Here is a 25,713-nt window from a genome sequence, read left to right as displayed (position 1 = left end):
AAAAAGTCAAACCTTACCTTCTATCCTGTCCGCAATGTCGCTCACAAAGATATTGAACAGGACCGGTCCCAACACCGATCCTTGCGGTACACCACTTAAAACCGCTCTCTCTTCAGAGAAGGTTCCATTTACCATCACACATTGTCTTCTGTCCGTCAACCAATTTGCAATCCAGGTCACCACCTCGGCACTCACTCCTAAGCTTCTCGTTTTATTCACCAGTCTCCTGTGCGGAACCATATCAAAAGCTTTGCTGAAATCCAAGTATATGATATCAAGCGCTCTCCCTTGATCCAATTCCTTGGTTACCCAGTCAAAAAAGTCAATCAGATTTGTCTGACAGGATCTTCCCCTGGTGAATCCATGTTGCCTCTGGTCCATCAATTCTCCAGACTGTAGATAGTTCACTATTCTCTCTTTCAGCAGTGACTCCATTACTTTTCCCACCACCGAAGTGAGGCTGACTGGTCTGTAGTTGCCAGCCTCCTCCCTGTTCCCACTCTTGTGAAGCGGGACCACCACCGCTCTTCTCCAATCACTCGGCACCACTCCCGTTTCTAGGGATCTATTGAACAGGTCACACAGCGGACCCGCCAGAACATCTCTGAGCTCCCTCAATATCCTTGGATGAATCCCATCAGGCCCCATGGCTTTGTCCACTTTCAGGTTCTTTAGCTCTTCCCACACATTTTCTACTGTAAAAGGATTTTTATCTATTCCACTTCCCTCCAGTTTCTTGTTGTGTAGAGATGGTCCTTCTCCAGGGTCTTCTTTAGTGAACACAGAACTGAAGTATTTGTTTAATATTTCTGCCATTTCTTCGTCTCTCTCCACACATTGATCATTACCACCTTTCAATTTCACTATACCACTTTGGACCTTTCTCTTTTTGCTGATGTATCTGAAAAATGTTTTGTCACCATTTTTTATCTCCTTGGCAATCCTCTCTTCCGCTTGACTTTTTGCCAACTTGATTAATTTCTTCGTCTCCCTCAGTTCTACCAGATATTCTTCTTTGTGCTCCTCCCTTTGGGATCCTTTATATTTCTTGAATGCTGTTCTTTTAGCTTTAATTTTGTCAGCCACCTCCTTTGAGAACCAGATAGATTTCAGTTTTCTTTTGCTTTTCTTTACATTTCTAACATATAGGGCAGTTGTCTTGGTGATTGCTCCTTTTAGATTGGTCCTCTGCTGATCCACATCTCTCTCGTTCTCCCATCCTTTAAGTTCTTCCTCCAGATAGTTCCCCATTTCCTCAAAGTCTGTGTTTTTGAACTGTAAAACTCGGGTCTTTGTGGTTCTTTTCCCTATTCTTTTAGTGATATTAAATCATACCGTTTGATGATCACTGCTGCTGAGGTGGGCGCCCACCTGGACATCTGAGACATTATCTGCATTAGTGAGCACTAAGTCGAGTATAGCTCCTTCTCTCGTGGGTTCCAACACCATTTGTTTGAACAAAGATACTTGCATGGCATCCACTATCGCTCTACTATTTTTAGTTTCTGCAGATGGGATTTTCCAGTCTACATCTGGCATATTGAAGTCACCCACGATCACCACTTCTCCCTTCTTACCTATCTTATGGATGTCTTCAACCAGATCTCTGTCCAGCTCTTCCTTTTGGTTTGGAGGCCTGTAAACCACTCCAATATAAATGGACGCTCCGTCATCTTTTTTTAGGTTGACCCATAGAGTTTCTTCAATACCCCAACTTCCTTGTAGCTCAGTTGCTTGGATGTTGTTTCTGACATAAAGAGCCACACCTCCCCCTTTTCTATCCTCTCTGTCCTTCCTTAACAAGTTGTAGCCTGGTATTGTTGTATCCCATTCATGAGATTCTGTGAACCATGTTTCTGTGATAGCAACAATGTCCAATTCTGCCTCAGCCATTAGGGCCTGCAGATCTGGGATTTTATTTCCCAAACTATGAGCATTTGTGGTCATAGCCTTCCAGGTACTCTCTTTAAGGTTATTGCTTTTCCTGGACTCCTTATGAGACTTTAGTTGAGATTTGTTATTCACTTTACTCTTTCTTTTTGTAGTTGTGCCACTGTTGACGGAGTTATCCATCTCAATTAGATTTTTCTTTTGGTTATGGATCTTGAAATACTGCATGCATTGTGTTTTTTCTCTCATTTCTGGTAACACTTCAATGTTTTTCTCAAGAACTTCTTCAGTTTTTAATATAGAGATGGCTTGTTGTTCTTTTTGCATTTGGTACATTGTGTGTCTCCTCATCACAGGTCTAATTCTACCAGAGCCCACTGTATTCCTGGTTTTTAAAGAATTTCTTAATGACCTGTTTGAGTGGGGGGGTGTACCTGTTGGCTGCTCATCTGTCAAGAATGGGTGACTGTGGGTCCTACCTGAGCCTAAAGAATCTCCTTTTCTTGACTCCTGGTTTTTTTTTTGTGATATTGGGGAATTATTTTCTGAGTACTGCAATGTGGGTGTAATACTTTTAATTGAAGCTAATTGATCTTTAATCTCAGTCAGCTCCATTTTCAAGGAAGAGAGTTGTGCACAAATTGGGCAAGCTCTAAGTTTCCAGATGCTTTCCCTCAGAATAATGAACCATGAAATTCTTTACTTTTTCTAATGACAGTCCCTAGAGGTTCTAGCACTAAATTAAACAAATGTGGAAATAAAGGAAATCCCTGTCTTGGGCCTCTTAGAATAAAGAAGTCATGAAATTATCCAAAACTAAAGTAATCTATAACCTGAAATAAATATTCTGACTCAACTGATCCAAAGCATCTAATGAAATTGCAACAGTTGGGACCTTCAGAATATTATGCAAAGCTTTTTGTTATCTGAACCTAATTTCTATCTTTTGCTTCAGTTTATTTCTTATTAATTCGATGCCCTTTCACAAAAGATTCTAGGCAGGTTTACAAGGCTGCATTGCTTGCTGCATGTTTTCAAGTTTTATTTGAAAAGCTCATGCCTTTTACATTCAAAACATCAGCAGTCCACTTTATACATTTTGTTCTCTTTCCAAATAAGACTCCGAGACTGCCATGCCAACCAAAGAATTAGCTCCATGTATTTGAAATTTACTCTTTTAGCAATCCTGGTGGGAAATGTTGAACCCTGCACCATGAAGGCAGTAGAAAGTCTGGGGTGAAGAGCACCTGAAGGTCCTTTATTTTATTTTTATTTATTTAGCATTTTTCTATACCGATCTTCATGGTTAAATACCATATCAAATCGGTTTACATCGAACGGGGATAGAGAACTGTAACAGACGGAACAACTTTTTTTATAATCAGAAGGAAACAAAAGTTACATTAAACAAGGACTATAAACTTGGAAGCTTGGACAGCTGAAAGATAAAGGCCTGAGGAGGGCAATAACTTAAGAACAAGAGAGTCATAATGGAGTCCAGGCTAGTGCTAGTTAGATTATTAGAGGAGGTACTAATGTATATGAAGTACTTAGAGGAGGAGCGTGGTTCCATAGCTCGTGAACAGGTTAATCATCTAATGTGTATCCGAAGGATCCGGGAAGGCTTGGCGGAACAGCCAAGTCTTAAGTTTTTTCTTAAATGTTAGGAGGCAAGGTTCCAGCCTGAGATCTGCGGGGAGTTTGTTCCAGATGCCTGGGCCTGCTATCGAGAAAGCTCGGTCCCTGGTCGAGATGAGGCGGGTGGCATTGGTTGGAGGGGCTTGTAGCGCTCCTTTGTAGATTTCTCTAATCGTTCTGTTGGAAGAATGAAGTTTGAAAGGGATTTCAAGGTCGAGGTGAAGGTGGTTATGGATGGATTTGTGTATTAGGGTGAGTGGCGATATCTAATTCACACACAGGGGAATCTTGAGGCACATTGTGGTGTTCTCTTCAATCTTTACCTGGCTCCATTTGCCGCTCTCATTCAAAGTTTGGGATATACAGGCTATTTCTGTACCGATTATATTCAGATTATTCCAAAATGTGATCCAGAATCTTCTCATTCACTCAACATTTCAATAGCTGCTTCACTAAAGTTGCTGATTGGTTTAAACTGTTCAAACTCAAAGTCAATCCTGACAAATCTGAAGCAATCTGATTCTTATGGAAACATGCTGCTGTTCAACTTCCCTCCCCCTCCATCACTGGTGTTCGTCGCATTCAGACAAAAGACCATATTACTATACTAGGCTGTTGCGGTCCCGGTCACAGCGCTGGCAACCGGGACCTTACCGCTTCTTTTGGGGGTCCAGGGTCCGTTTGCCAGAGCGCCGCTCCTCAGGCCTGGCTTCCAGCAGCACTCGCCGCATCCGGGCGGGCCTGCGCAGCCTGTTCGGCGGTGTCCCCACGAGGGAGACGCCGCCAAGTCTCGGAACATTGCCCCTCCCCTCCTAGGCACGCGAGCGAGGGGTGGGGGCAATTTAAAGGCCGTTTCCCGCCGGATCGCGGGCCGCCCCTTTTGTGACTTCAGATGCCGGCAGATATTTAAGGCCGGCTTCTGCCTTCAGTCAGTACCTTGCAACAAGGTTACTTGCTTTCCTGTTGCAGTGTGCTGCGGACGTTGTCTGTATTCTCTTGCGATCCTGTCTTCAGTTCCAGTTCCAGGTTCGGATCCTGTCTTCAGTTCCAGTTCTGGGTTCGAACCTTGTCTTCAGTTCCAGTTCCAGTTCTGGACCTTCCCGATCCTCCTGGCTTGCTCCCCTGGTACTGACTTCTGCCTGTCTCCGACTCTGTTCGCCAGCCGCCTGCTTGACCTCGGACCGTCTCTTCAGATTGCTGCTCGCCTAAGGCCCAGCGGACCGGGCTCCTCCCTGGGGAGCCTCGGACTTCCAGGGTGAAGTCATCTTCTTCAATCACCTAAGTCCCAGCGGCTCGGATCCTCAAGGGCTCCTCCCGGGGGGATCCGGGCTTCCAGGGTGAAGAGCTTCTCCTCGCTCAACCAGCATCCGCCTCCCGGCCTGTATTCTCTCCACGGAGACTCCTTCTTCCATCATCTTCTCTCTCCATCAGGCCGGCTCAAGGGTCCACTGTTATTCGCGCAACACTAGACATTACATTTGACTCCTTATTATGATGCATTCAGACGTACACAGCAACAACAATTTAAAGATGCACGTGGACTTTTAAATGGCAACAACCTGGTACACTTGCAGTAGCAACTGGTGATATTTTAGGCTTTTATGATATTTATGATCTTATTGTCATATATTATTTCTATTTGTTTTAACGTTAACTATTTTAATGATATTTGTAACCTTTTTAATGAATGATTGTATTTCTGCTTCCATATGAGCTGTAAACCGTTGTGAAGGTCCTGACTGAGACAACGGTAAAGGAAACCTAACAAACATATTAAAAGTTGCCAATCATATAACTTCCCTGATGCAAAGTTCTTATGGTTTTTTTTTTTGTTTTTTTTTTTAATTTGTAAAGTTTTTATTGACAATCACTCGAAACAGTAACAAATAATTATGCTCAACATCATAATAAAAACAGAAGAAAAATAGAGGCCACAGCCAAAGAACAGAGCCTTGACCTTCATAGATGATCATTATACAGTGAGAACAGATATATCTTAATCAGGGATATATATATCTCCCCTTCCCCCCCCCCCCTCCCACACAGGAGAAAACAATGAATAATCAGGAGTCAAACTGTGATAGGCCTAAACAAATCGGTCTAACATACAATAACAGAGGGAAATGCATATCAGGAAGTTGAAGGCACCCCAAAGGCATGGAGCACGGAAACCCTATAAAGAGTAGGAGACTGCATGCACCTGTAAAACAAGTATTTAAACAGCCTTAGAAGCTATCCACCTTTCATATGGTTGCCAAATTTTTCGAAACTTAGACAGCGTTTTGTGTTTATGTGCTGTGATTTCCCCCAGTGTGTGCGTCAGAGCCATCAGCTGCTGTACTTCAAGAATAGATGGGACTTCAGAACCCTTCCAGCATTTGGCCAATGCCCCCCTAGAAACGGTAACAGCATATTTAATAAAAAGATTCTGAAAAACTGTAAGATCGGTGTCCTCTTTATTTAGCAGTGCCTGGGCAGGGGTAAGAGCCACCTCCCGAGCAAGAACTGTGGTAATCCAATCAGACACTGTGTCCCAGAATAACTGGATTTTAGGACATTCCCACCACATGTGTATAAATGTTCCTGGACCTTGGCACTGTTTCCAGCACCTGTCGGACTGAGATAAGTGGCGCCGATACAATCTGTCCGGAGTCCAATACCAGCGAAACAATAGTTTATAGCCATTTTCTATGTGTGTGGAGGAGATAAGTCCCTTACCCACCGACTGAGATAATTTGTGCCAGGAATCCACCGTCCAGGATACTCCCAGATCTTTTTCCCAGGCAACTATATGTGATTCTTTTGACGATGAGATGCCTATCAAAAGAGCATAAATACGCGAAATGTGCTTTCTGGTCTTCCCCGCTTGTTGGCACATAGCTTCAAATGGGGGTAAACCCAGACTCAAGTCAGTCAATTTTAATGAGTGAGTAACAAAATGGACCACTTGTGTGTAAAAATATAGGTCCGTAGGGTCTAAAGAATAACGCTCTTGTAGACTATGAAAAGGTACAAAGCCCCCAGGAACCCATATATGAGTAATCGCATAAATACCCAAGGACCGCCAATGGCGAAGCCGCCTCCACTGTGCAGCCTTGCAAAAGGAGTGGTGGTGGAATAAATGTGTACTAGAAAAAGTTTGCCTGTGGCCCACCAAAGTAGACCTCCATTTATGCCATACAGCCAGAGTAGCACAAACAGTCTCAGGCAAACGAACCAAAGGATGCCATGTACTCTTAGGCTGCCAAAGTAAGGCCGATAAAGGTAAGTCACCCAGCATAGCTTGTTCCAATTGTACCCAGGGCTTCGAGCTATGAGGATTATTCCAGTCCACTGCGGCTTTTAAATGAGCCGCCCCATGGTACCCATGCAATGACGGCATCCCTAGGCCTCCTTGGGATTTGGGGAGGTATAAAATAGTTTTCTTAATCCTAGGTTGTTTTGCCTGCCATAAATACTTTAAAAGTCTATTTTGCCATTTGTCTAACAGTTTATTGGGCACCACATTAGGTAAAGTTTGAAACAAGTATAGAAGCCTCGGTAAAATGTTCATCTTTATTACCGCTAGCCTGCCAAGCCAGGATATGTGGTACCTATCCCACTCCTCCAATTCCTTATAGATTTTAGCAAGCAATGGGGGATAATTAAGTTGAAAAACATCAGACTCCCCCCCAAGATATATCCCCAGGTATTTCAATTTGCCTTTGGCCCATTTAAAAGGATGGGATTTCTTAATTTGCGCAGTCACCGCCTCAGGAACATTAACATTTAGTAATTCCGACTTATCCCAGTTTATTTTAAATCCCGACACCTCGCTAAAGGCCGAGAGTTCCGTTGACAAGGCGCAGAGAGACTACCCAGGTTGGGTAATAGTAAATAAAATATCGTCCGCAAAAAGGGACATTTTGGAGGAGAACGTTCCCAAGCCCAGCCCCTGGATTCGCTGATTGGCTCGGATATGATGAGTAAAAGGTTCCAAAAATATGGCAAAAAGCAATGGGGATAAAGGGCAACCTTGTCGGGTACCCCTACCAACTGTAAACGGGTCCGAATAACCCCCGTTAATTTTGAGGCAAGCTTGTGGAGCTGTATAAAGTTTTTGGATCCACCCAATGAATTTATCCCCAAAATGATAAGCCCTCATTGTTTGAAAAAGGAAGGGCCAATGAACAAAGTCGAATGCTTTTTCAGCATCGACCGCCAGTAACAATAATGGTGTCTCCGTCGTTTGGGCCAGGCCAATTAAATCAATTATTTTCCTTACATTATCAGAGGCCATGCGACCTGGTATGAACCCCGATTGATCAACATGTATGAGTTGGGGAAGAAAATTATTAAGTCTGTTAGCCAAAATTTTAGCAAGGAGCTTCATATCTAAGTTAATCAGAGAGATAGGGCGATAGGAACCACAAATAGTAGGGTCTCGCCCTGGCTTCGCCAGAATAGTCACCCCTGCCAGATTAGCCGAGGTCGACAGGGAGAGGTTACCCTGCAAAGCGTTAAACAGGCGAACTAAGATAGGTATCACCAACCCCGCAAATTTTTTATAAAAAACCGCCGTAAAGCCATCTAGGCCAGGGGACTTTCCCACCTTCAGACTCTGGATCGCCCACCGCACTTCGGCTGGGGAAATATCGCGGTCCAGAAACTCCTGATTGGCTAGTGATATGGAGGGTAGGGATACAGAAGAGAGATACCTCTCAATGCCTTGAGAAGAAATAGCGGTATCCGTGGCATATAACTCTGAATAAAACCGGATAAACCGCTGTCGAATATCCGAGTTTGATGTAAGCATCCCCCCGGTCTCATCCTTGATTTTAATAATATTATTTTGCACCTGTTGGGCTTTAAGCTTTTTAGACAAGAGTCTCCCCGCTTTATTGCCCCCCTCATAATAAGATTGTTTCGTAAGAATCCGAGCCGACTCTAGATGCTCCAAATGAGCCCTCAAACTATCCATGGTCTCCAAGATATGGGTTCCCCCATTATGCTGGTGTTGAAGGCTCAATTCATGTAACCGCTGTAAAGTATCAGTTTTGTCTTTGATACGCTGTTTTTTAAGGTAGGAACCCCTAGCAATGAACTTCCCCCGGAGCACCGCTTTCAGACAGTCCCATAATATCATAGGCGAGATCCCCTCCCGGTCGTTAATCGTCACATAATCCTTAATATCCGATTGTATTTGTTGCACGAAAGTATCATCTGCTAATAGACTCTCATTTAACCGCCAGTATTGATGGCCCCTCTCATAATTATTTAAAGCAAATTGAAAAGATATCGGACCATGGTCCGACCAGGAGATAGGACCAATTTGGGGAGTTTGTACCTGATTTACGCAACTTTTAGAAACAAAAAAGTTATCAATCCTAGAATAGGATTGGTGTGCCCTGGAATAAAAAGTATAAGCTCTGCCCTTGGGATTCCAGCAGCGCCATACATCTACCAGCAGCCATTGAGTGATAAAAGACCTAAAAGCCCCACGCTCCTTATTAACAAGTGTGGCCGCCCCCCCGGAGTTATCCAAGTGAGGATTTATGGTGAGATTAAAATCGCCACCTACCAAAAGATGGCCCTTGGCATGCTGATCTAATAAACGGGAGATCCTCTGAAGATACTGGCCCTGACCAGAGTTGGGAGCATAAACATTAACCAATGTAAATGTGATCCCTCCTAGTACTAAAATCAGAAGGAGATATCGGCCCTCCGGATCCCTATAACAAGCAATTTCCTCAAACAGCAAGTCTTTGTGAATTAAAATTCCCACCCCTAGATATTTGTGACTGAGAGGCCTCGCAATCCAGTATTGTGCGGGGTATAAAGGGTGTCTGAGTAGAATTTCATGTCGCCGTTTAAGGTGGGTCTCTTGGAGGAACGCAATGGTGGCATTAGAAGATTGCAATTCCGAATAGAGACTATGTCTTTTATATGGGGAATTAAGACCCTTAACATTAAGGGATAAGAAATTTAGACAGACCATCCCCGAGTCATATAAAGCTTATATCCAACGTCCCAGAGGCTACCAACCACCCACAAAAGGCATAACGGTCCCGACTCGCCCCAACCGGCCCGAGTATACATTCTAAGATAGACCCGCATAGGAAAAACCCCAGCAATCATTACATAATGCATGTGACTGTTTCCTCCCCCCACCTGCCCAACCCCCTCCCCCCCTCGCTTTACCATATCCCCCTCAAGTTGGAGTACGAGTACCATCCAACTTGACCTCAGTAGAGAGGAGTTAGTCATCCCTAGGTGACTAAAAAACTTATCCAAACCACATAATAATAACTATCAGTGAACGAATAACATTACATCCCTTAAGAGATTATGCATAAAAACAGAAAAAGGATAACCATCCATAAGTACATAAAGGGGCTCTGCCCGAGCCTTCCGTTGGTGGAGCCTAGCTTAATAGAAAAAGAAAAAGAGGCTCCTGTGTTACAGGCAATGCTGCCACCAGATGTCCCATGTAGAAATTAATCCATGCGACCTCCTTCAGTTCACGGTCCATCACCCGAAGCCTCAGAATGGGGTGTATTCCGGCGCAATCTTTTGTCACCCCGAGCTACTCTCTGCCATTGCGGAAAGGGTCTCCCTGCGGCTGTGGGGTTTAGGCGGCATGATAAGGTGATCAAATCCAGCATATCCTGCCTGATGAAGCAAACGTGCCGCTTCCAGTAAAGTCTTGGCACGATGGGGATCCCCCTTTAATGTGAAACTTATGCCAAAAGGGAAGAGCCAGCGGTACCGTATGTTTTCGGCACGGAGAAAATCTGTCACCGGTTTCAGTTCTTGACGCCGCCGTATAGTAATGGGTGAAAGATCAGGAAAGACCATAATGGCTTCACCCTGCCATTGCCACGTTGCCTGTTTGCGAGCGATGTTCATAAGTCGGTCTTTCGTGGTATAATCGTGAAAGCACGCCAAAATATCTTTGGGTTTGTTGGCTACCCGAGGTCCCATTACTCGGTGAGCCCTGTCAATCTTAATGTCCCCTGCTAGCGTTTCAGAAGTCGAGGCGGCTGAGGACGCTGTCAGCATGGCACAGATTTGCTTTACCACCTCTTCGCAGTTACCGTTTGCAGGAGACTCCGGGATTCCCCTAAACCGAATATTATGCCGCCTCGAGCGATTTTCCAAGTCCTCAAGTTTTTCATTTAAGCGCTCCAGCTCTGTTTGCGTATGGGTTTGTTGTTCCCGCATGTTTTTAAAATGGTCGCAGTTAGCATCTACTCGCGTCTCCAGCTCGAAAAGCCGACGCCCCTGGTCGGCCATCTCGCTGCGGAGGTCTTCTATGGACTGTTTAATATCATTTGTTTTAGTAGCGAGCTCGGATTTCAACTCCGCAAACCACGTTTTCATTTCGTCTTTGGTCGGGAATGCGCCCGGTACCTGGCTTGCCTGTTCGTCCGCACTGTCCTGCTCGGAGGCCGCGTCTTCCAGCGCCGCCATTTCCTCCTCACACGCGGTCCTCCCGTCTCCTTCCGTTTTTTTATAAGAAAACTTTTTAAAGTCAATTTGTTTGCGTCTCGTGGACATCAGGACGCTCAGAAGCTCGTAACCCGCGCTGATAATACGAATTTTGTTGAAGCGATGGTTATATTATATAGGGAATAAGTCTGTGGTCGGAGGAGCTCTCTAGTCAAGCGACCATCCCTGAGGGTGACGTCACTTCCTCCCAAAGTTCTTATGTTTTGTTATGGTTTATTGTTTGACTTTGATCTTTCTTGGACACAGCTGACTTTAAGGTACTCACTCATTCTGTCTAGATTATTCTACTCCAATGTCCTATTCTATGGTCTCACTTCTACTCAACTGAGAACATTCAGATGGTTCAAATCACAGCAGGCAAGTTGATCTTTGGAAAAATCTAAATTTGATCACGTTACCCCTCTCCTGCTGCCTACATCTGTGTGTCTTCAATTTAAGATCAGATGTTTGACTTTCAATGTCTGCATTAGGGATCATCTTCATCTCTCTCCTCGCACATTTATTTCTACTTACTTTACCAACGTTTGCTTCAGCAAGAGTTATTAGTGTTACCCTCACCCAGGCAGAGACATTTTGAGAGGCCCAGGGAGATTTTATGTTGTTTTTTATTAGACCCTAGTTTTTGGAACTCGCTGTCTATTTCCATAAGGCCTGAGAGATTATTTAAAATACAGAAAGGATGTTAAGACTTCTCTCCCTCTCAAAGCTTTTCCACCCAGTCAATTTATCTAATTTTAGCAACTCTATCAAAGCTTTGTCCGCCTGGTTAAGTCATCTTAATTCAGTAAATTTATTTCTCCCCTTTTGCTGCCATTTAATCAGTTGATATTTTTTTACTGTGCTTTCTGACTTCACAACTCTTTATTTTATTTTTAGCTATTAGTTATTTAGGTTTCTGTGGGGTTTTTTTATCATGACATATTTTAATTGTCAATGCTAGCATTATGAAATGTTATTGTATATTTCTATTTAACATTTTTAATATACATTTTCCTAGCGTGTAGCCAGATGGACTCAGAACAAGTGGGTATAGTGTGCTCGTGCTAGCAGTTGGAGACAGATCTGACGTCAGCACGGGTACATATACCCCCACAGGAAGTGAGACAATTCAGTAATTTCCGTCTCCAAAGCAGTTTGGAGAGCCTGCACGCTCGCTGAGCGTGTTTTCCAATACTATTTTCTACTTTCTATATTCTACTTACTAAATTTCTACAGGACAACGAGCCCCGCACTCCTGCGGTGATACCCTCTGGTCCCTCCCCCAGTTGAGTTTCCCGGGGTGATTTCCGCGATCCCTCGGAGGTCTACGCCTCGGTCCGGTGGCCGAATCGCGGCAGGGATCTAGCCCCCGAGCGAGAAGGGCTCGGGCGTGGCTGAGAGGCGCCTCGGTCCCGGCGTGGACTTAGAGGCAGCGGGTGCATTTCCTCAAGCGCAGCGGTGAAGGTATTTCCCCTCTCCCCCCGCAGCCGGAGACCGCCCGGGTTCCAGCCGGGAAGCGCCGAGGATCAGGTAAGGCGTATATCTCTTACTTTTGGTCTCTGAGGTATGAGGATCGGCGGCGTTGCCTGCATGCGGCACGCCGTGGAGGGCGCCATTTTGTGGGCCTTGTTCAGGTATTGAACGCCCATGATAGGTGCCTGTTGATGGGCGTATATTGCTGACCGCCTATTATTGAGCGCATATTGTATATTATTGCATGTATATTGCTGACCGCATATTATTGAGCGCATATTATATATTACTGAGCGTATATTGCTCACCGCATATTATTGAGCGCGTATTTTTGAGCGCGTATTGTATGTTATTGAGTGTATATTGCTGACCACATATTATAAAGCGCACATCGTATATTATTGAGCGTATATTGCTGTCCGCATATTCTTGAGCGCATATTGTGTATCATTAAGCGTATATTGCTGACCGCATATTATTGAGCGCATGTTGTATATCATTAAGCGTATATTGCTGACCGCATATTATTGAGCGCATATTGTATATTATTGAGCGTATATTGCTGACCGCATATTATTGAGCGCATATTGTATATTATTGAGCATATATTGCTGACCGCATATTGTTGAGCGCACATTGTATATTATTAAGAGAATATTGCTGACCGCGTATTCTTGAGCGCATATTATTATTAAGCGCCGGCGTCCTGCATTCGCCAGCCGCGATGGAACATTTAAACGCCCCGGCGTCTCCCGTGGCGGCGCCTCCTGCTTCCGGCGTGAAAGCTCTCGGCCTCTGCTCAGCATGCCAGCTTAGAGCCACGCAGAGCGAGGAGCCAGACTCCCTTTGTGCCGGTCTCCAGCTACTATCAATCGGTCAGGGGAATCCTGTTTCACTAATTTATTGATCGTCAGTACACATATATCCATAACAGCTTTTGCAAGGAAGATTACTGAATTGTCTCACTTCCTGTGGGGGTATATGTAACCGTGCTGACGTCAGATCCGTCTCCAACTGCTAGCACGAGCACACTATACCCCACTTGTTCTGAGTCCATCTGTCTACACTAAGGAAAACGAGATTATCAGGTAAGTAATCTCAACATTATTTAGTTTTTTCTGTTTTATTATGGAATATTTTAATTGTTAAAGTTAGCATCATGTTTTTTTTTATTATACGTTGATGTGATTAATCAAGAAAATGAATAAAATAATCAGCCTCTCTGTAATAGCATCAGAACTACCTCTACCTCTCTCTTGCCAGAAATGGATCAAAAATTGAAGACAGTTCACAGGTGGATTTAAATAATAATCTAGCAGAGGTCAGAGCAAGCAACTCTGCAATCCATGTTCATCTGCAGTGCTTGAGAGAAACTAGGCTCAGTGAAGTTTGGTCTTAAAGAGGACAGTCAATATCGTGGCCTGAGACTGACACGGAGGTGTCATTGAGCCCCGAATGGAGGATTCCTCCTTCGCCAGTGAATGTGGCAGTGACGTCTTCACTTAGCCACTCAGACTCGGTGGGTCGTGCTTTGGGAAGAGATGCAGGGGGCAAGTTGACGCCAGAGGAAACAGCGCGTCAACGGGCTGGTGGAGGATTCAGTGTTATCAACTAGAACAGTGAAAAGGCGGTTTTGTAGGTAGGATTGTATCCAAGAGAGAGCGTTTCCAGCAATTCCAATACTACTAAGGATGTTGAGAAGGATAGAGTGATTTACAGTATCAAACGCTGCCGAGATGTCTAGCATAGCAATTAGATATGAGGAGCCAGAGTCAGTTCCTTTGATGAGGGTGTCAGTAAGTGAGAGTAGGAGGGTTTCAGTACTAAGATACTTCCTGAAACCGTATTGAGTTGAGGGCAGAATGTTGTTTTGTTCGAGGTGTAGGGAGAGGCGTGAGTTTACCAGTCTTTCGAGGATTTTAGCTAGGAGGGGGAGGTTGGAAACAGGCCTGAAATTGGACAAGGTGGCTGGATCAAGATTAGGTTTTTTGAGTAGGGGTTTAACTACTGCCCGTTTGAGAAAATTTGGGACTGTGCCTTGCTCTAAGGAACAGTTGATGATGTTGGATAGCGGTTTAGCAATAACTCTGGGAATTGATAGGAGGAGTTTGGAGGGGATAGTTTCAAAGGGATGGGAGGATGGTTTCATCTTTCTTAGGATGTTCTCTATTTCCAGTGAAGACGAAGAATCAAAAGAGGAAAGAGTGGCTGCGGAGTTGATGAAAGGAAAGGAGACATTGTTGGTACTGTGAGAGAATTTTGCAGTAAGGGATGAGATTTTATCTCTAAAAAAGTGAGCTAATTCATTGCAACTCTCTTTCAAACCCTTTATCAACGCTGTCATTAGAGACTGCTATTTCAAACTACAAACGATTAAAAAACTCAGACCACTACTACACTTCTCTGATTTTCGCACTGTTCTACAGTCTATTATTTTTTCTAAAATAGACTACTGTAACGCTCTCCTCCTTGGACTCCCTTCAACACACACCAAACCTTTACAACTCCTACAGAATGCCGCTGCACGTATCCTCACCAACTCCAAAAAAAAGGGACCACATCACACCTACACTTATTGAACTTCACTGGCTCCCTATACAATCACGCATACTGTATAAAGTCCTCTCCCTTATACATAAAAGTCTGACTAATGAAAACCTCAACTGGATCACCCCTCCCCTACATCCACGCACCTCCATAAGACCCACCCGCCCCGCCCTACAAGGAACCCTCCGTACGCCAACCATCAAAACCATCAAACTTACATCTACCATGAACAGAGCATTCTCAATTGCTGGCCCCACCCTATGGAACGCCCTACCCCCTGATATACGCACAGAGACCTCCACGCCTAATTTAAAAAAAAAACTAAAAACCTGGTTGTTTATAAAAGCCTATCCTCATGCTCCCCCCTCCCAATGAAGAAGACCCTACAACAGGAATTCCCACTGAAGTAGACCCAACAACAGGATATCGTTAAGATATCCCATGCATCTGACTCTCACCCCTCCCTGCATCCCAGGACCCACCCCCGCGCCTACCTCTGTATGCCCTCTTATTGTATTTTCCCGCTCCCTCCTTTTCTCTCCCACACCCCCTACCTCCGTTATCCTGTCTTCCCCCGACACACTATTTGAATCGCTGACGTTCCCTGCTCAACACTGTTGCTACTAACTTTATTATGTTAACCCTGTATAGTTTAAGTTTTTCCTTTGCTAGTAACATGACACCCCCACCATAACTATTCTCTTTATATTGTATTTATTTCTATTGTTGCCTAAGAACCCCTTTCATACTCCCTAATAGTATATACACATATATCCATTGTATAGTGTTGCAGTCAGCAATTAAGTTATCCCTTGTATATTGTTGCTTAGGGTAATTAATTTACATATATCGTTTGTATATGTGCTTTCCATTTTCTGTTATTGTTCTTTGTAAGGGCTATGCCCACAAGTTATTAGTTGTATGTAAACCGATACGATGTGCGAACGGCTATCGGTATATAAGAAACTCCAAATAAATAAATAAAATAAATAGAGTTGGCACTTTTGTGGGCAGAAGAGTCAGAATTCTGGGGCTGCTGTTCATCCCTTTCCTGCAGTGAGTGTTTCTTTCGAGCCATCGGTTTCCTCTATTTCATTTGGAAGATTGATCCCACACGTCTGGCCATTAGAGCCTAAGAACATAAGAACATAAGAAAATGCCATACTGGGTCAGACCAAGGGTCCATCAAGCCCAGCATCCTGTTTCCAACAGTGGCCAATCCAGGCCATAAGAACCTGGCAAGTACCCAAAAACTAAGTCTATTCCATGTAACCATTGCTAATGGCAATGGCTATTCCCTAAGTATAATTGATTAATAGCTGTTAATGGACTTCTCCTCCAAGAACTTAAATCAGAACAGACAGTTCCCTTAGCCAGTGTTAGTGGGGGTGGGACTAATTGGATTTGGTTTGCCACAGTCTCATGTGCTGGGGAATTTAATCATTTTGGAGCGGGGATCTTCATGAGCCAGAGCCTTGCTGAAGCTAAGTGCAATTTTGTTCTGTTATTTACCTGTGCTTAATGTACTAGGGCTTTATATTAGCAAAAGATTGTGCCCTGTCTGTTAGAAAGGGGCAGAATTGAAACTGAAACCTGAAAGAGCCATTTTGTCTGCTTTCTAGGGCCAAGTATTGAATAAGAACAGACAGTTCCTTAGCCACTGTTTATTTCCCACCCATACTCTTCCCTGGTCTCCTAGAGAATTAGCTTCAGTTACCTCATCCCCCCATGACTTAGTACTTCCTTACAGCCTAGATATAACTTATACTGTCATATCGCCTGTTAATTTGTGTGCATACTCTGCCTATTAATCTTTACTGGATAACACATACTTTTAGTTCAAATTCCTACTAAAAATCTATGCTAGGGGCTAACCATACCTTACCTTGTCTTCAGGATTATAATTCACCAGAGAGAATGGCTTTAATTCAATGCAACAATTGTGGTGCTTATGTCCCAAGGGCTGTCCCTTTTGCCTTCAGCTGTCCAAAATTAAAATGGAGCTGATCCATCTAAGGGAGCTATTGGCCAGGATTCAATTACCCTCCCTTCCTTAAAATATCCATCATCTGTCACCCATCTCCCACAGCAGTTACAGAATCCCAGGAAGAAATAGTTTTACAGTGGGATCAGGTAGCCCTAGACATGTGACAATCAGGCACCCACCTTCCCCAAGTTTACAGCAACCTGTACCTCATCCCCCACTCCCACATAGTTATCAGACATCCAGGATTCAATTAACCTACATTTTTTTGAAGGGATGAATAAATGTGTGGATAAAGGTGAACCGGTAGATGTAGTGTATTTGGATTTTCAGAAGGCATATGACAAAGTCCCTCATGAGAGGCTTCTAAGAAAACTAAAAAGTCATGGGATAGGAGGCGATGTCCTTTCGTGGATTACAAATTGGCTAAAAGACAGGAAACAGAGTAGGATTAAATGGTCAATTTTCTCAGTGGAAAAGGGTAAACAGTGGAGTGCCTCAGGGATCTGTACTTGGATTGGTGCTTTTCAATATATTTATAAATGATCTGGAAAGGAATACAACGAGTGAGGTTATCAAATTTGCAGATGATACAAAATTATTCAGAGTAGTTAAATCACAAGCGGACTGTGATACATTGCAGGAGGACCTTGCAAGACTTGAAGATTGGGCATCCAAATGGCAGATGCAATTTAATGTGGACAAGTGCAAGGTGATGCATATAGGGAAAAAAACCCTTGCTGTAGTTACACAATGTTAGGTTCTATCTTAGGAGTTTCCACCCAGGAAAGACATGCAGGCGTCATACTGGATAATACTTTAAAATCGTCGGCTCAGTGTGCTGCAGCATTCAAAAAAGCAAACAGAATGTTAGGAATTATTAGGAAGGGAATGGAAAATAAAACGGAGGATGCACCTTGAATACTGGTTGCAATTCTGGCCGCCACATCTCAAAGATATAGCTGCACTGAAGAAAGTGCAGAGAAGGGCAACCAAAATGATAAGGGGCATGGAATGGCTGCCCTGTTAGGAAAGGCTAAAAAAGTTAGGGCTGTTTAGTTTGGAGAAGAAAATGCCATACTGGGTCAGACCAAGGGTCCATCAAGCCCAGCATCCTGTTTCCAACAGTGGCCAATCCAGGCCATAAGAACCTGGCAAGTACCCAAAAACTAAGTCTATTCCATGTAACCATTGCTAATGGCAGTGGCTATTCTCTAAGTGAACTTAATAGCAGGTAATGGACTTCTCCTCCAAGAACTTATCCAATCCTTTTTTTAAACACAGTTATACTAACTGCACTAACCACATCCTCTGGCAACAAATTCCAGAGTTTAATTGTGCGTTGAGTAAAAAAGAACTTTCTCCGATTAGTTTTAAATGTGCCCCATGCTAACTTCATGGAGTGCCCCCTAGTCTTTCTACTATCCGAAAGAGTAAATAACCGATTCACATCTACCCGTTCTAGACCTCTCATGATTTTAAACACCTCTATCATATCCCCCCTCAGTCGTCTCTTCTCCAAGCTGAAAAGTCCTAACCTCTTTAGTCTTTCCTCATAGGGGAGTTGTTCCATTCCCTTTATCATTTTGGTAGCCCTTCTCTGAACCTTCTCCATCACAATTATATCTTTTTTTGAGATGCGGCGACCAGAATTGTACACAGTATTCAAGGTGCGGTCTCACCATGGAGCGATACAGAGGCATTATGACATTTTCCGTTTTATTCATCATTCCTTTTCTAATAATTCCCAACATTCTGTTTGCTTTTTTGACTGCCGCAGCACACTGCACCGACGATTTCAATGTGTTATCCACTATGACACCTAGATCTCTTTCTTGGGTTGTAGCACCTAATATGGAACCCAACATTGTGTAATTATAGCATGGGTTATTTTTCCCTATATGCATCACCTTGCACTTATCCACATTAAATTTCATCTGCCATTTGGATGCCCAATTTTCCAGTCTCACAAGGTCTTCCTGCAATTTATCACAATCTGCTTGTGATTTAACTACTCTGAACAATTTTGTGTCATCTGCAAATTTGATTATCTCACTCATCGTATTTCTTTCCAGATCATTTATAAATATATTGAACAGTAAGGGTCCCAATACAGATCCCTGAGGCACTCCACTGTCCACTCCCTTCCACTGAGAAAATTGCCCATTTAATCCTACTCTCTGTTTCCTGTCTTTTAACCAGTTTGTAATGCACGATAGGACACATCGCCTCCTATACCATGACTTTTTAGTTTTCTTAGAAGCCTCTCATGAGGGACTTTGTCAAATGCCTTCTGATAATCCAAGTACACTACATCTACCGGTTCACCTTTATCCTCATGTTTATTAACTCCTTCAAAAAAAATGAAGCAGATTTGTTAGGCAAGACTTCCCTTGGGTAAATCAATGTTGACTGTGTTCCTTTAGTAAGGTTCACTGGTCTCTAGTTTCCCGGATTGCCCCTGGAACCCTTTTAAATGTTGGGGTTACATTAGCCACCCTCCAGTCTTCAGGTACAATGGATGATTTTAATGATAGGTTACAAATTTTTACTAATAGATCTGAAATTTCATTTTTTAGTTCCTTCAGAACCCTGGGGTATATACCATCTAGTCCAGGTGATTTACTACTCTTTAGTTTGTCAATCAGGCCTACCACATCTTCTAGTTTCACCGTGATTTGGTTCAGTCCTTCTGAATCATTACCCATGAAAACCTTCTCCAGTACGGGTACCTCCCCAGCATCCTCTTCAATAAACACTGAAGCAAAGAAATCATTTAATTTTTCCGCGATGGCCTGATCTTCTCTAAGTGCCCCTTTAACCCCTCGATCATCTAATGGTCCAACTGACTCCCTCATAGGCTTTCTGCTTCGGATATATTTAAAAACATTTTTAATGTGAGTTTTTGCCTCTACAACCAAATTCTTTTCAAATTCTCTCATAGTCTGTCTTACCAATGTCTTTCATTTATTTATTTATTTATTTAAAAACTTTTCTATACCATCGTTTAGTAGTATACCATCACAACGGTTTACAGATAGGCAGATAAGTCTGGTTAGGATTATAAATTAGCTAGTAGGTGCCAATAAAGTTTCGGTTACATGATTCAAATAATATACGCTATTTCGATTGTGGATTGGAAATTCCATTTATATGAATAATAGGATATCCATATACGAGAATACTGTACTCTTAAATTAATCTTTAGGTATGAAATAAAATAATAAAGGAGGGATAACTGCTATTTGTTGACTTTTAACAGTGTGCCGGAGTTCTCTTTCTTGTTCGCTAGTATTCCTTACTCCCCACTCTCATTGTGAAAAGCTTTTTTGAAGAGCCGTGTTTCTAAACTTTTTTAAAAGAGTTTTAGATCTTTCATTAGTCTTATTTCGAGTTGTAGTGTGTTCCATAATATTGGACCGGCCAGGGATAGTGCTCTCTCTCTTACCTGTGTCAGTTTTGCTGTCTTTACAGAGGGGATGGTTAGTAGAGCTTTATTGGCTGATCTTAGATTTCTCTGGGGGACATGTAGTCGTAGTGCAGTGTTTAGCCAGTCAGTATTTTCCTCATTAGTTTGTGGATTGTGCATAGTGTTTTAAATTGCACTCTTTATTCAATTGGCAGTCAGTGTAATTCAGCGAGTGTTTGAGTGATGTGATCTCTTCTGCTTTTTCCAGTTAGAATTCTGCCTGCAGAGTTCTGTAAGATTTGTAGTGGTCTTAGTGTTGTATATGGTAATCCAAGGGAAGAATGTGTTACAATAGTCTGTGCTCGCGAATATAAGTGCTTGAAGAACGGTTCTAAAGTTCGCTTGGGTTAATAGGGGTTTTAGCTTCTAAGCACCATAGGTTTGGCATAACCTTCCCTAACTTTCACTGATATGTGTTGCTTAAGATTGAGTTCATTGTCAATTATTACACCTAGGTTTCTGGCTTTTTCATTTAGTTCCACTATCTGATCCTTTTTAAGTTTGATGGGATTCTGTATTAATTCAGTGGGTTTTCTTTCAAGGTGTATGAATTCTGTCTTTTCAATATTAATTACCAGTTCCATTTGGCATAATAGTTGTTTTATTATATCTAGGTACAACATTGCTAAGTTTAGTGTTTTTTCAATTGTTTCCTCTACTGGTAGGATTAGCTGAATGTCGTCAGCGTATATGTAATGTATGATGCCTAGTCCTGCCAAGAGGTGGCATAGAGGCAGCATGTAGATAGTAAATAGAGTTGCCGAAAGTGCTGACCCCTGTGGGGGACCCCAGTCATTAGCTTGATTTTGTCTGATATTGTGTTTTTTATCTGTACCTGAAAAAATCTATTGTGAAGGTAGGAGCAGAACCATTCAACTTGCCAATGCTTATGCCTTATCCTATTTTCTTCTGTTGGATCCTTCTTCCAATTTTTGAATGAAGATCTTTTGGCTAAAATAGCTTTCTTCACCTCACCTTTTAACCATGCCAGTAATCTTTTTGCCTTCCTTCTAAATTTCTTAATGTTTGGAATACATCTGGACTATGCTTCTAGGATGGTAATTTGTAGCAATGTCCTTGCCTCCTACACACTTTTTACCTTTTTAGCTGGTCCTTTCAGTTTTTTTCTAACTATTTTTCTCATTTTCTCAAAGTTTCCCTTTTGAAAGTTTAGCATGAGAGCCGTGGATTTGCTTACTGTCCCCCTTCCAGTCATTAATTCAAATTTGATCATATTATGATCACTATTGCCAAGCGACCCCACCACTGTTACCTCTCTCACCAAGTCCTGTGCTCCACTGAGAATTAGATCTAAAATTGCTCCCTCTCTCTTTGGTTCCTGAACCAATTGCTCCATAAAACTTTCATTTATTCCATCCAGGAGATTTATCTCTCTAGCATCTCCCGATGATACATTTACCCAGTCAATATTGGGGTAATTGAAATCTGTGACAAATGTGAACCACATAATGTTTTTTACAAAAGCCTAAATGAAGGTGTCAGGAAGCCTGACATTTGTTTCAAAGTTAACCAACCGGTCTTCTAATCATTCACCTTTTTGTTTATTTTTATAAAAACTATAGTCCTCTTAAAATCAGATGTTTAAATGTCCCCAATCCTTAGAATGTATGTAAACAGTAGACTCTTTAGTGTCAATTGTAGAACAGCCCTACATGGCTGGTGTTTCGCAATAATGCTTCATCAGGGGGATGCAAAAATCATTGTAGAAAAAGTCAACCTAAGAATGATGTCAAAACATACTTTTATTATAGGAATGTTATTAGAGTACTTCTCAGTGCCAAAGGCTACCATCTCAAAATGGACTTAGCATCTCAGATGTCTATAGAAAGGCATGGTTTAATGGAACAAAGTCAGCATGGCTTTACCCAGGGCAAGTCTTGCCTCACAAATCTGCTTCACTTTTTTGAAGAAGTTAATAAACATGTGGATAAAGGTGAACCGGTAGATATAGTATACTTGGATTTTCAGAAGGCGTTTGACAAAGTTCCTCATGAGAGGCTTCTAGGAAAAGTAAAAAGTCATGGGATAGGTGGCGATGTCCTTTCGTGGATTGCAAACTGGCTAAAAGACAGGAAACAGAGAGTAGGATTAAATGGGCAATTTTCTCAGTGGAAGGGAGTGGACAGTGGAGTGCCTCAGGGATCTGTATTGGGACCCTTACTGTTCAATATATTTATAAATGATCTGGAAAGAAATACGACGAGTGAGATAATAAAATTTGCAGATGACACAAAATTGTTCAGAGTAGTTAAATCACAAGCAGATTGTGATAAATTGCAGGAAGACCTTGTGAGACTGGAAAATTGGGCATCCAAATGGCAGATGAAATTTAATGTGGATAAGTGCAAGGTGATGCATATAGGGAAAAATAACCCATGCTATAATTACACAATGTTGGGTTCCATATTAGGTGCTACAACCCAAGAAAGAGATCTAGGTGTCATAGTGGATAACACACTGAAATCATCGGTGCAGTGTGCTGCAGCAGTCAAAAAAGCAAACAGAATGTTAGGAATTATTAGAAAGGGAATGGTGAATAAAACGGAAAATGTCATAATGCCTCTGTATCGCTCCATGGTGAGACCGCACCTTGAATACTGTGTACAATTCTGGTCGCCGCATCTCAAAAAAGATATAGTTGCGATGGAGAAGGTACAGAGAAGGGCTACCAAAATGATAAGGGGAATGGAACAGCTCCCCAATGAGGAAAGACTAAAGCGGTTAGGACTTTTCAGCTTGGAGAAGAGGGATATGTCAGAGATGTTTAAAATCATGAGAGGTGTAGAACGGGTAGATGTGAATCATTTTTTTCTCTTTCGGATAATAGAAAAACTAGGGGGCACTCCATGAAGTTAGCATGTGGCACATTTAAAACTAATCGGCGAAAGTTCTTTTTCACCAATGCACAATTAAACTCTGGAATTTGTTGCCAGAGGATGTGGTTAGTGCAGTTAGTATAGCTGTGTTAAAGGATGGGATAAATTCTTGGAGAAGTCCATTACCTGCTATTAAGTTCACTTAGGGGCGGATTTTCAGAGCCCTGCTCGCCTAAATCCGCCCAAATCCGGGCGGATTTAGGCGAGCAGGGCCCTGCGCACCGGTGAGCCTATTTTACATAGGCCTACCGGCGCGCGCAGAGCCCCGGGACTCGCGTAAGTCCCAGGGTTCTCCGAGGGGGGCGTGTCGGGGGCGGGCCCGGTCGTTGCGGCGTTTTGGGGGCGTGTCGGCAGCATTTTTGGGGCGGGTACGGGGGCGTGGCTACGGCCCGGGGCGGTCCGGGGGCATGGCCGCGCCCTCCGTACCCGCCCCCAGGTCGCGGCCCGGCACGCAGGAGGCCCGCTGGCGCGCGGGGATTTACTTCTCCCTCCGGGAGGCGTAAATCCCCGGAGAAAGGTAAGGGGGGGGTGTAGACAGGGCCGGGCGGGTGGGTTAGATAGAGGAAGGGAGGGGAAGATGAGGGGAGGGCATTAGAGGATTCCCTCCAAGGCCGCTCCGATTTCGGAGCGGCCTTGGAGGGAACGGGGGTAGGCAGCACGGCTCGGCGCACGCCGGCTATACAGAATTCATAGCCTTGCGCGCGCCGATCCAGGATTTTAGTGGATACGCGCGGCTCCGTGCGTATCTACTAAAATCCAGCGTACTTTTGCTGGCGCCTGATGCGCCAGCAAAAGTACGCCTATTCGCGTTTTTTGAAAATCTACCCCTTAGAGAATAGCCACTGCCATTAGCAATGGTAACATGGAATAGACTTAGTTATTGGGTACTTGCCAGGTTCATATGGCCTGGATTGGCCACTGTTGGAAACAGAATGCTGGGCTTGATGGACCCTTGATCTGAACCAGTATGGCATGTTCTTATGATGTTATGACTGTTCAATATAAAAGATATTAAATAACTCCTCAGACTACATAGTGCCACTACATCTGGTACCCATACTATAGTTACACGATCACTGTTCAGAATAAAAGACATTAAATACCTCAATGTACACAGTGTCACTACATCTGGTAACCATAATATAGTTACACAATCACTGTTCAATATAATAGATATTAAATACCTGTCTAAATATTAGACTTTCATAAGACGCTTGTCAGCACTTTTTCAAACAAAGATATGACTCAGAATTTTAGAACAAATATATTTTTTAATATTTCATATCTTTGGAAGAACAGGAGCTATCCTTCAAGATGGGCATAACAACGCTGTGTCTTGTAATATCTAGTACACACTGTTATTTTATACTTTCAACTATACATAGAAAATGCTTGTGAGAAAATCCTTCACCAATTTGTCAATGTCATAAACTAAACTTGTCTATCCTGAAAACAATCTCCTCCCACCATAAAAGTTCCTTTATCAACATGGCTTTGATGCACTTTGTTTCTTCTGATCTCCTTTTGATCTTCTGTGTTTTGTAAATAGATAGTAAGTCTGTGTTCTGAATAGATAGTAGGCCTGAATTCTGTTGCTGGTGCAAGACCTCTAATTAAAGCTGTAACCTCCGGGAATCTCCAGTTCACCTGGCTCCTGTCAGTGAGATAGGAATCTGTGAGAAACAAGCTTGTATTTTGGTTTCTGTGAGAACCAAGCTTCCTTGTATTATGATTTAAATATTGCCATTGATGCCCTCCTGGCCTTTAATTATAGGCTTTGCAGAGCCTACAAGTTTCCCAGATCTTCCACATTCTTGAGTCTGAGGTGGTCAGAAGTTCACAATATCTCAGCAGTGTCAGTCTGAAGCAGCCTGCTGAGGATTCTGGGAATGGCTAAATGAGCCAAAGTTCTGAGCCAAAGTTCTGAATTATTATATCATTTCCCTCTTGTGTCACCTTCAATGGTAAAGGTGGCACATCTACCAGTCTTCGATGATGAGCCATAACAATGGAACTTAAAAGTGTGTCCTAACCACTAACCTTGGTATTTATCAGGTGTAGTGCATAATTGTGTGTCCCTCTAGATTCCTAATTAATGTAAACGATACTCCCACAAGCATTCACTAGCTAATCAACATTAAAACTGAATTACAATAGAAATTATCTAGTTCTATGGTTAAATTACAAATGTAATACTTTCATAATTTTAGTCTTAAACTAGAAATTTCATTTCATAAGGAGGAAATGCCTTACTTAAACTAATAGTATGAAAAGGCTGATTTGTTCCTACTAGAAAATAGTCTGTATACTACAAATTATATAATATTGCATCACATACTAATATA

At 42.8% G+C, this 25,713-nt stretch overlaps 1 protein-coding gene across 1 annotated transcript in view; it reads left to right on the top strand.

Annotated features, from left to right (window-relative positions):
• The window catches only part of LOC115085841 (speriolin-like protein), a 248,210-nt gene that overhangs the window by 182,895 nt on the left and 39,602 nt on the right, over positions 1-25,713 (top strand). The gene's annotated exons all lie outside the window — the stretch shown is intronic.

Source organism: Rhinatrema bivittatum, chromosome 2 (genome assembly GCF_901001135.1).
Source record: "Rhinatrema bivittatum chromosome 2, aRhiBiv1.1, whole genome shotgun sequence".
In the NCBI taxonomy this organism is placed as follows: domain Eukaryota; kingdom Metazoa; phylum Chordata; class Amphibia; order Gymnophiona; family Rhinatrematidae; genus Rhinatrema; species Rhinatrema bivittatum.
Note: the sequence above shows the minus strand (reverse complement) of the source record. Positions and strands in the feature narration are given on the sequence as shown.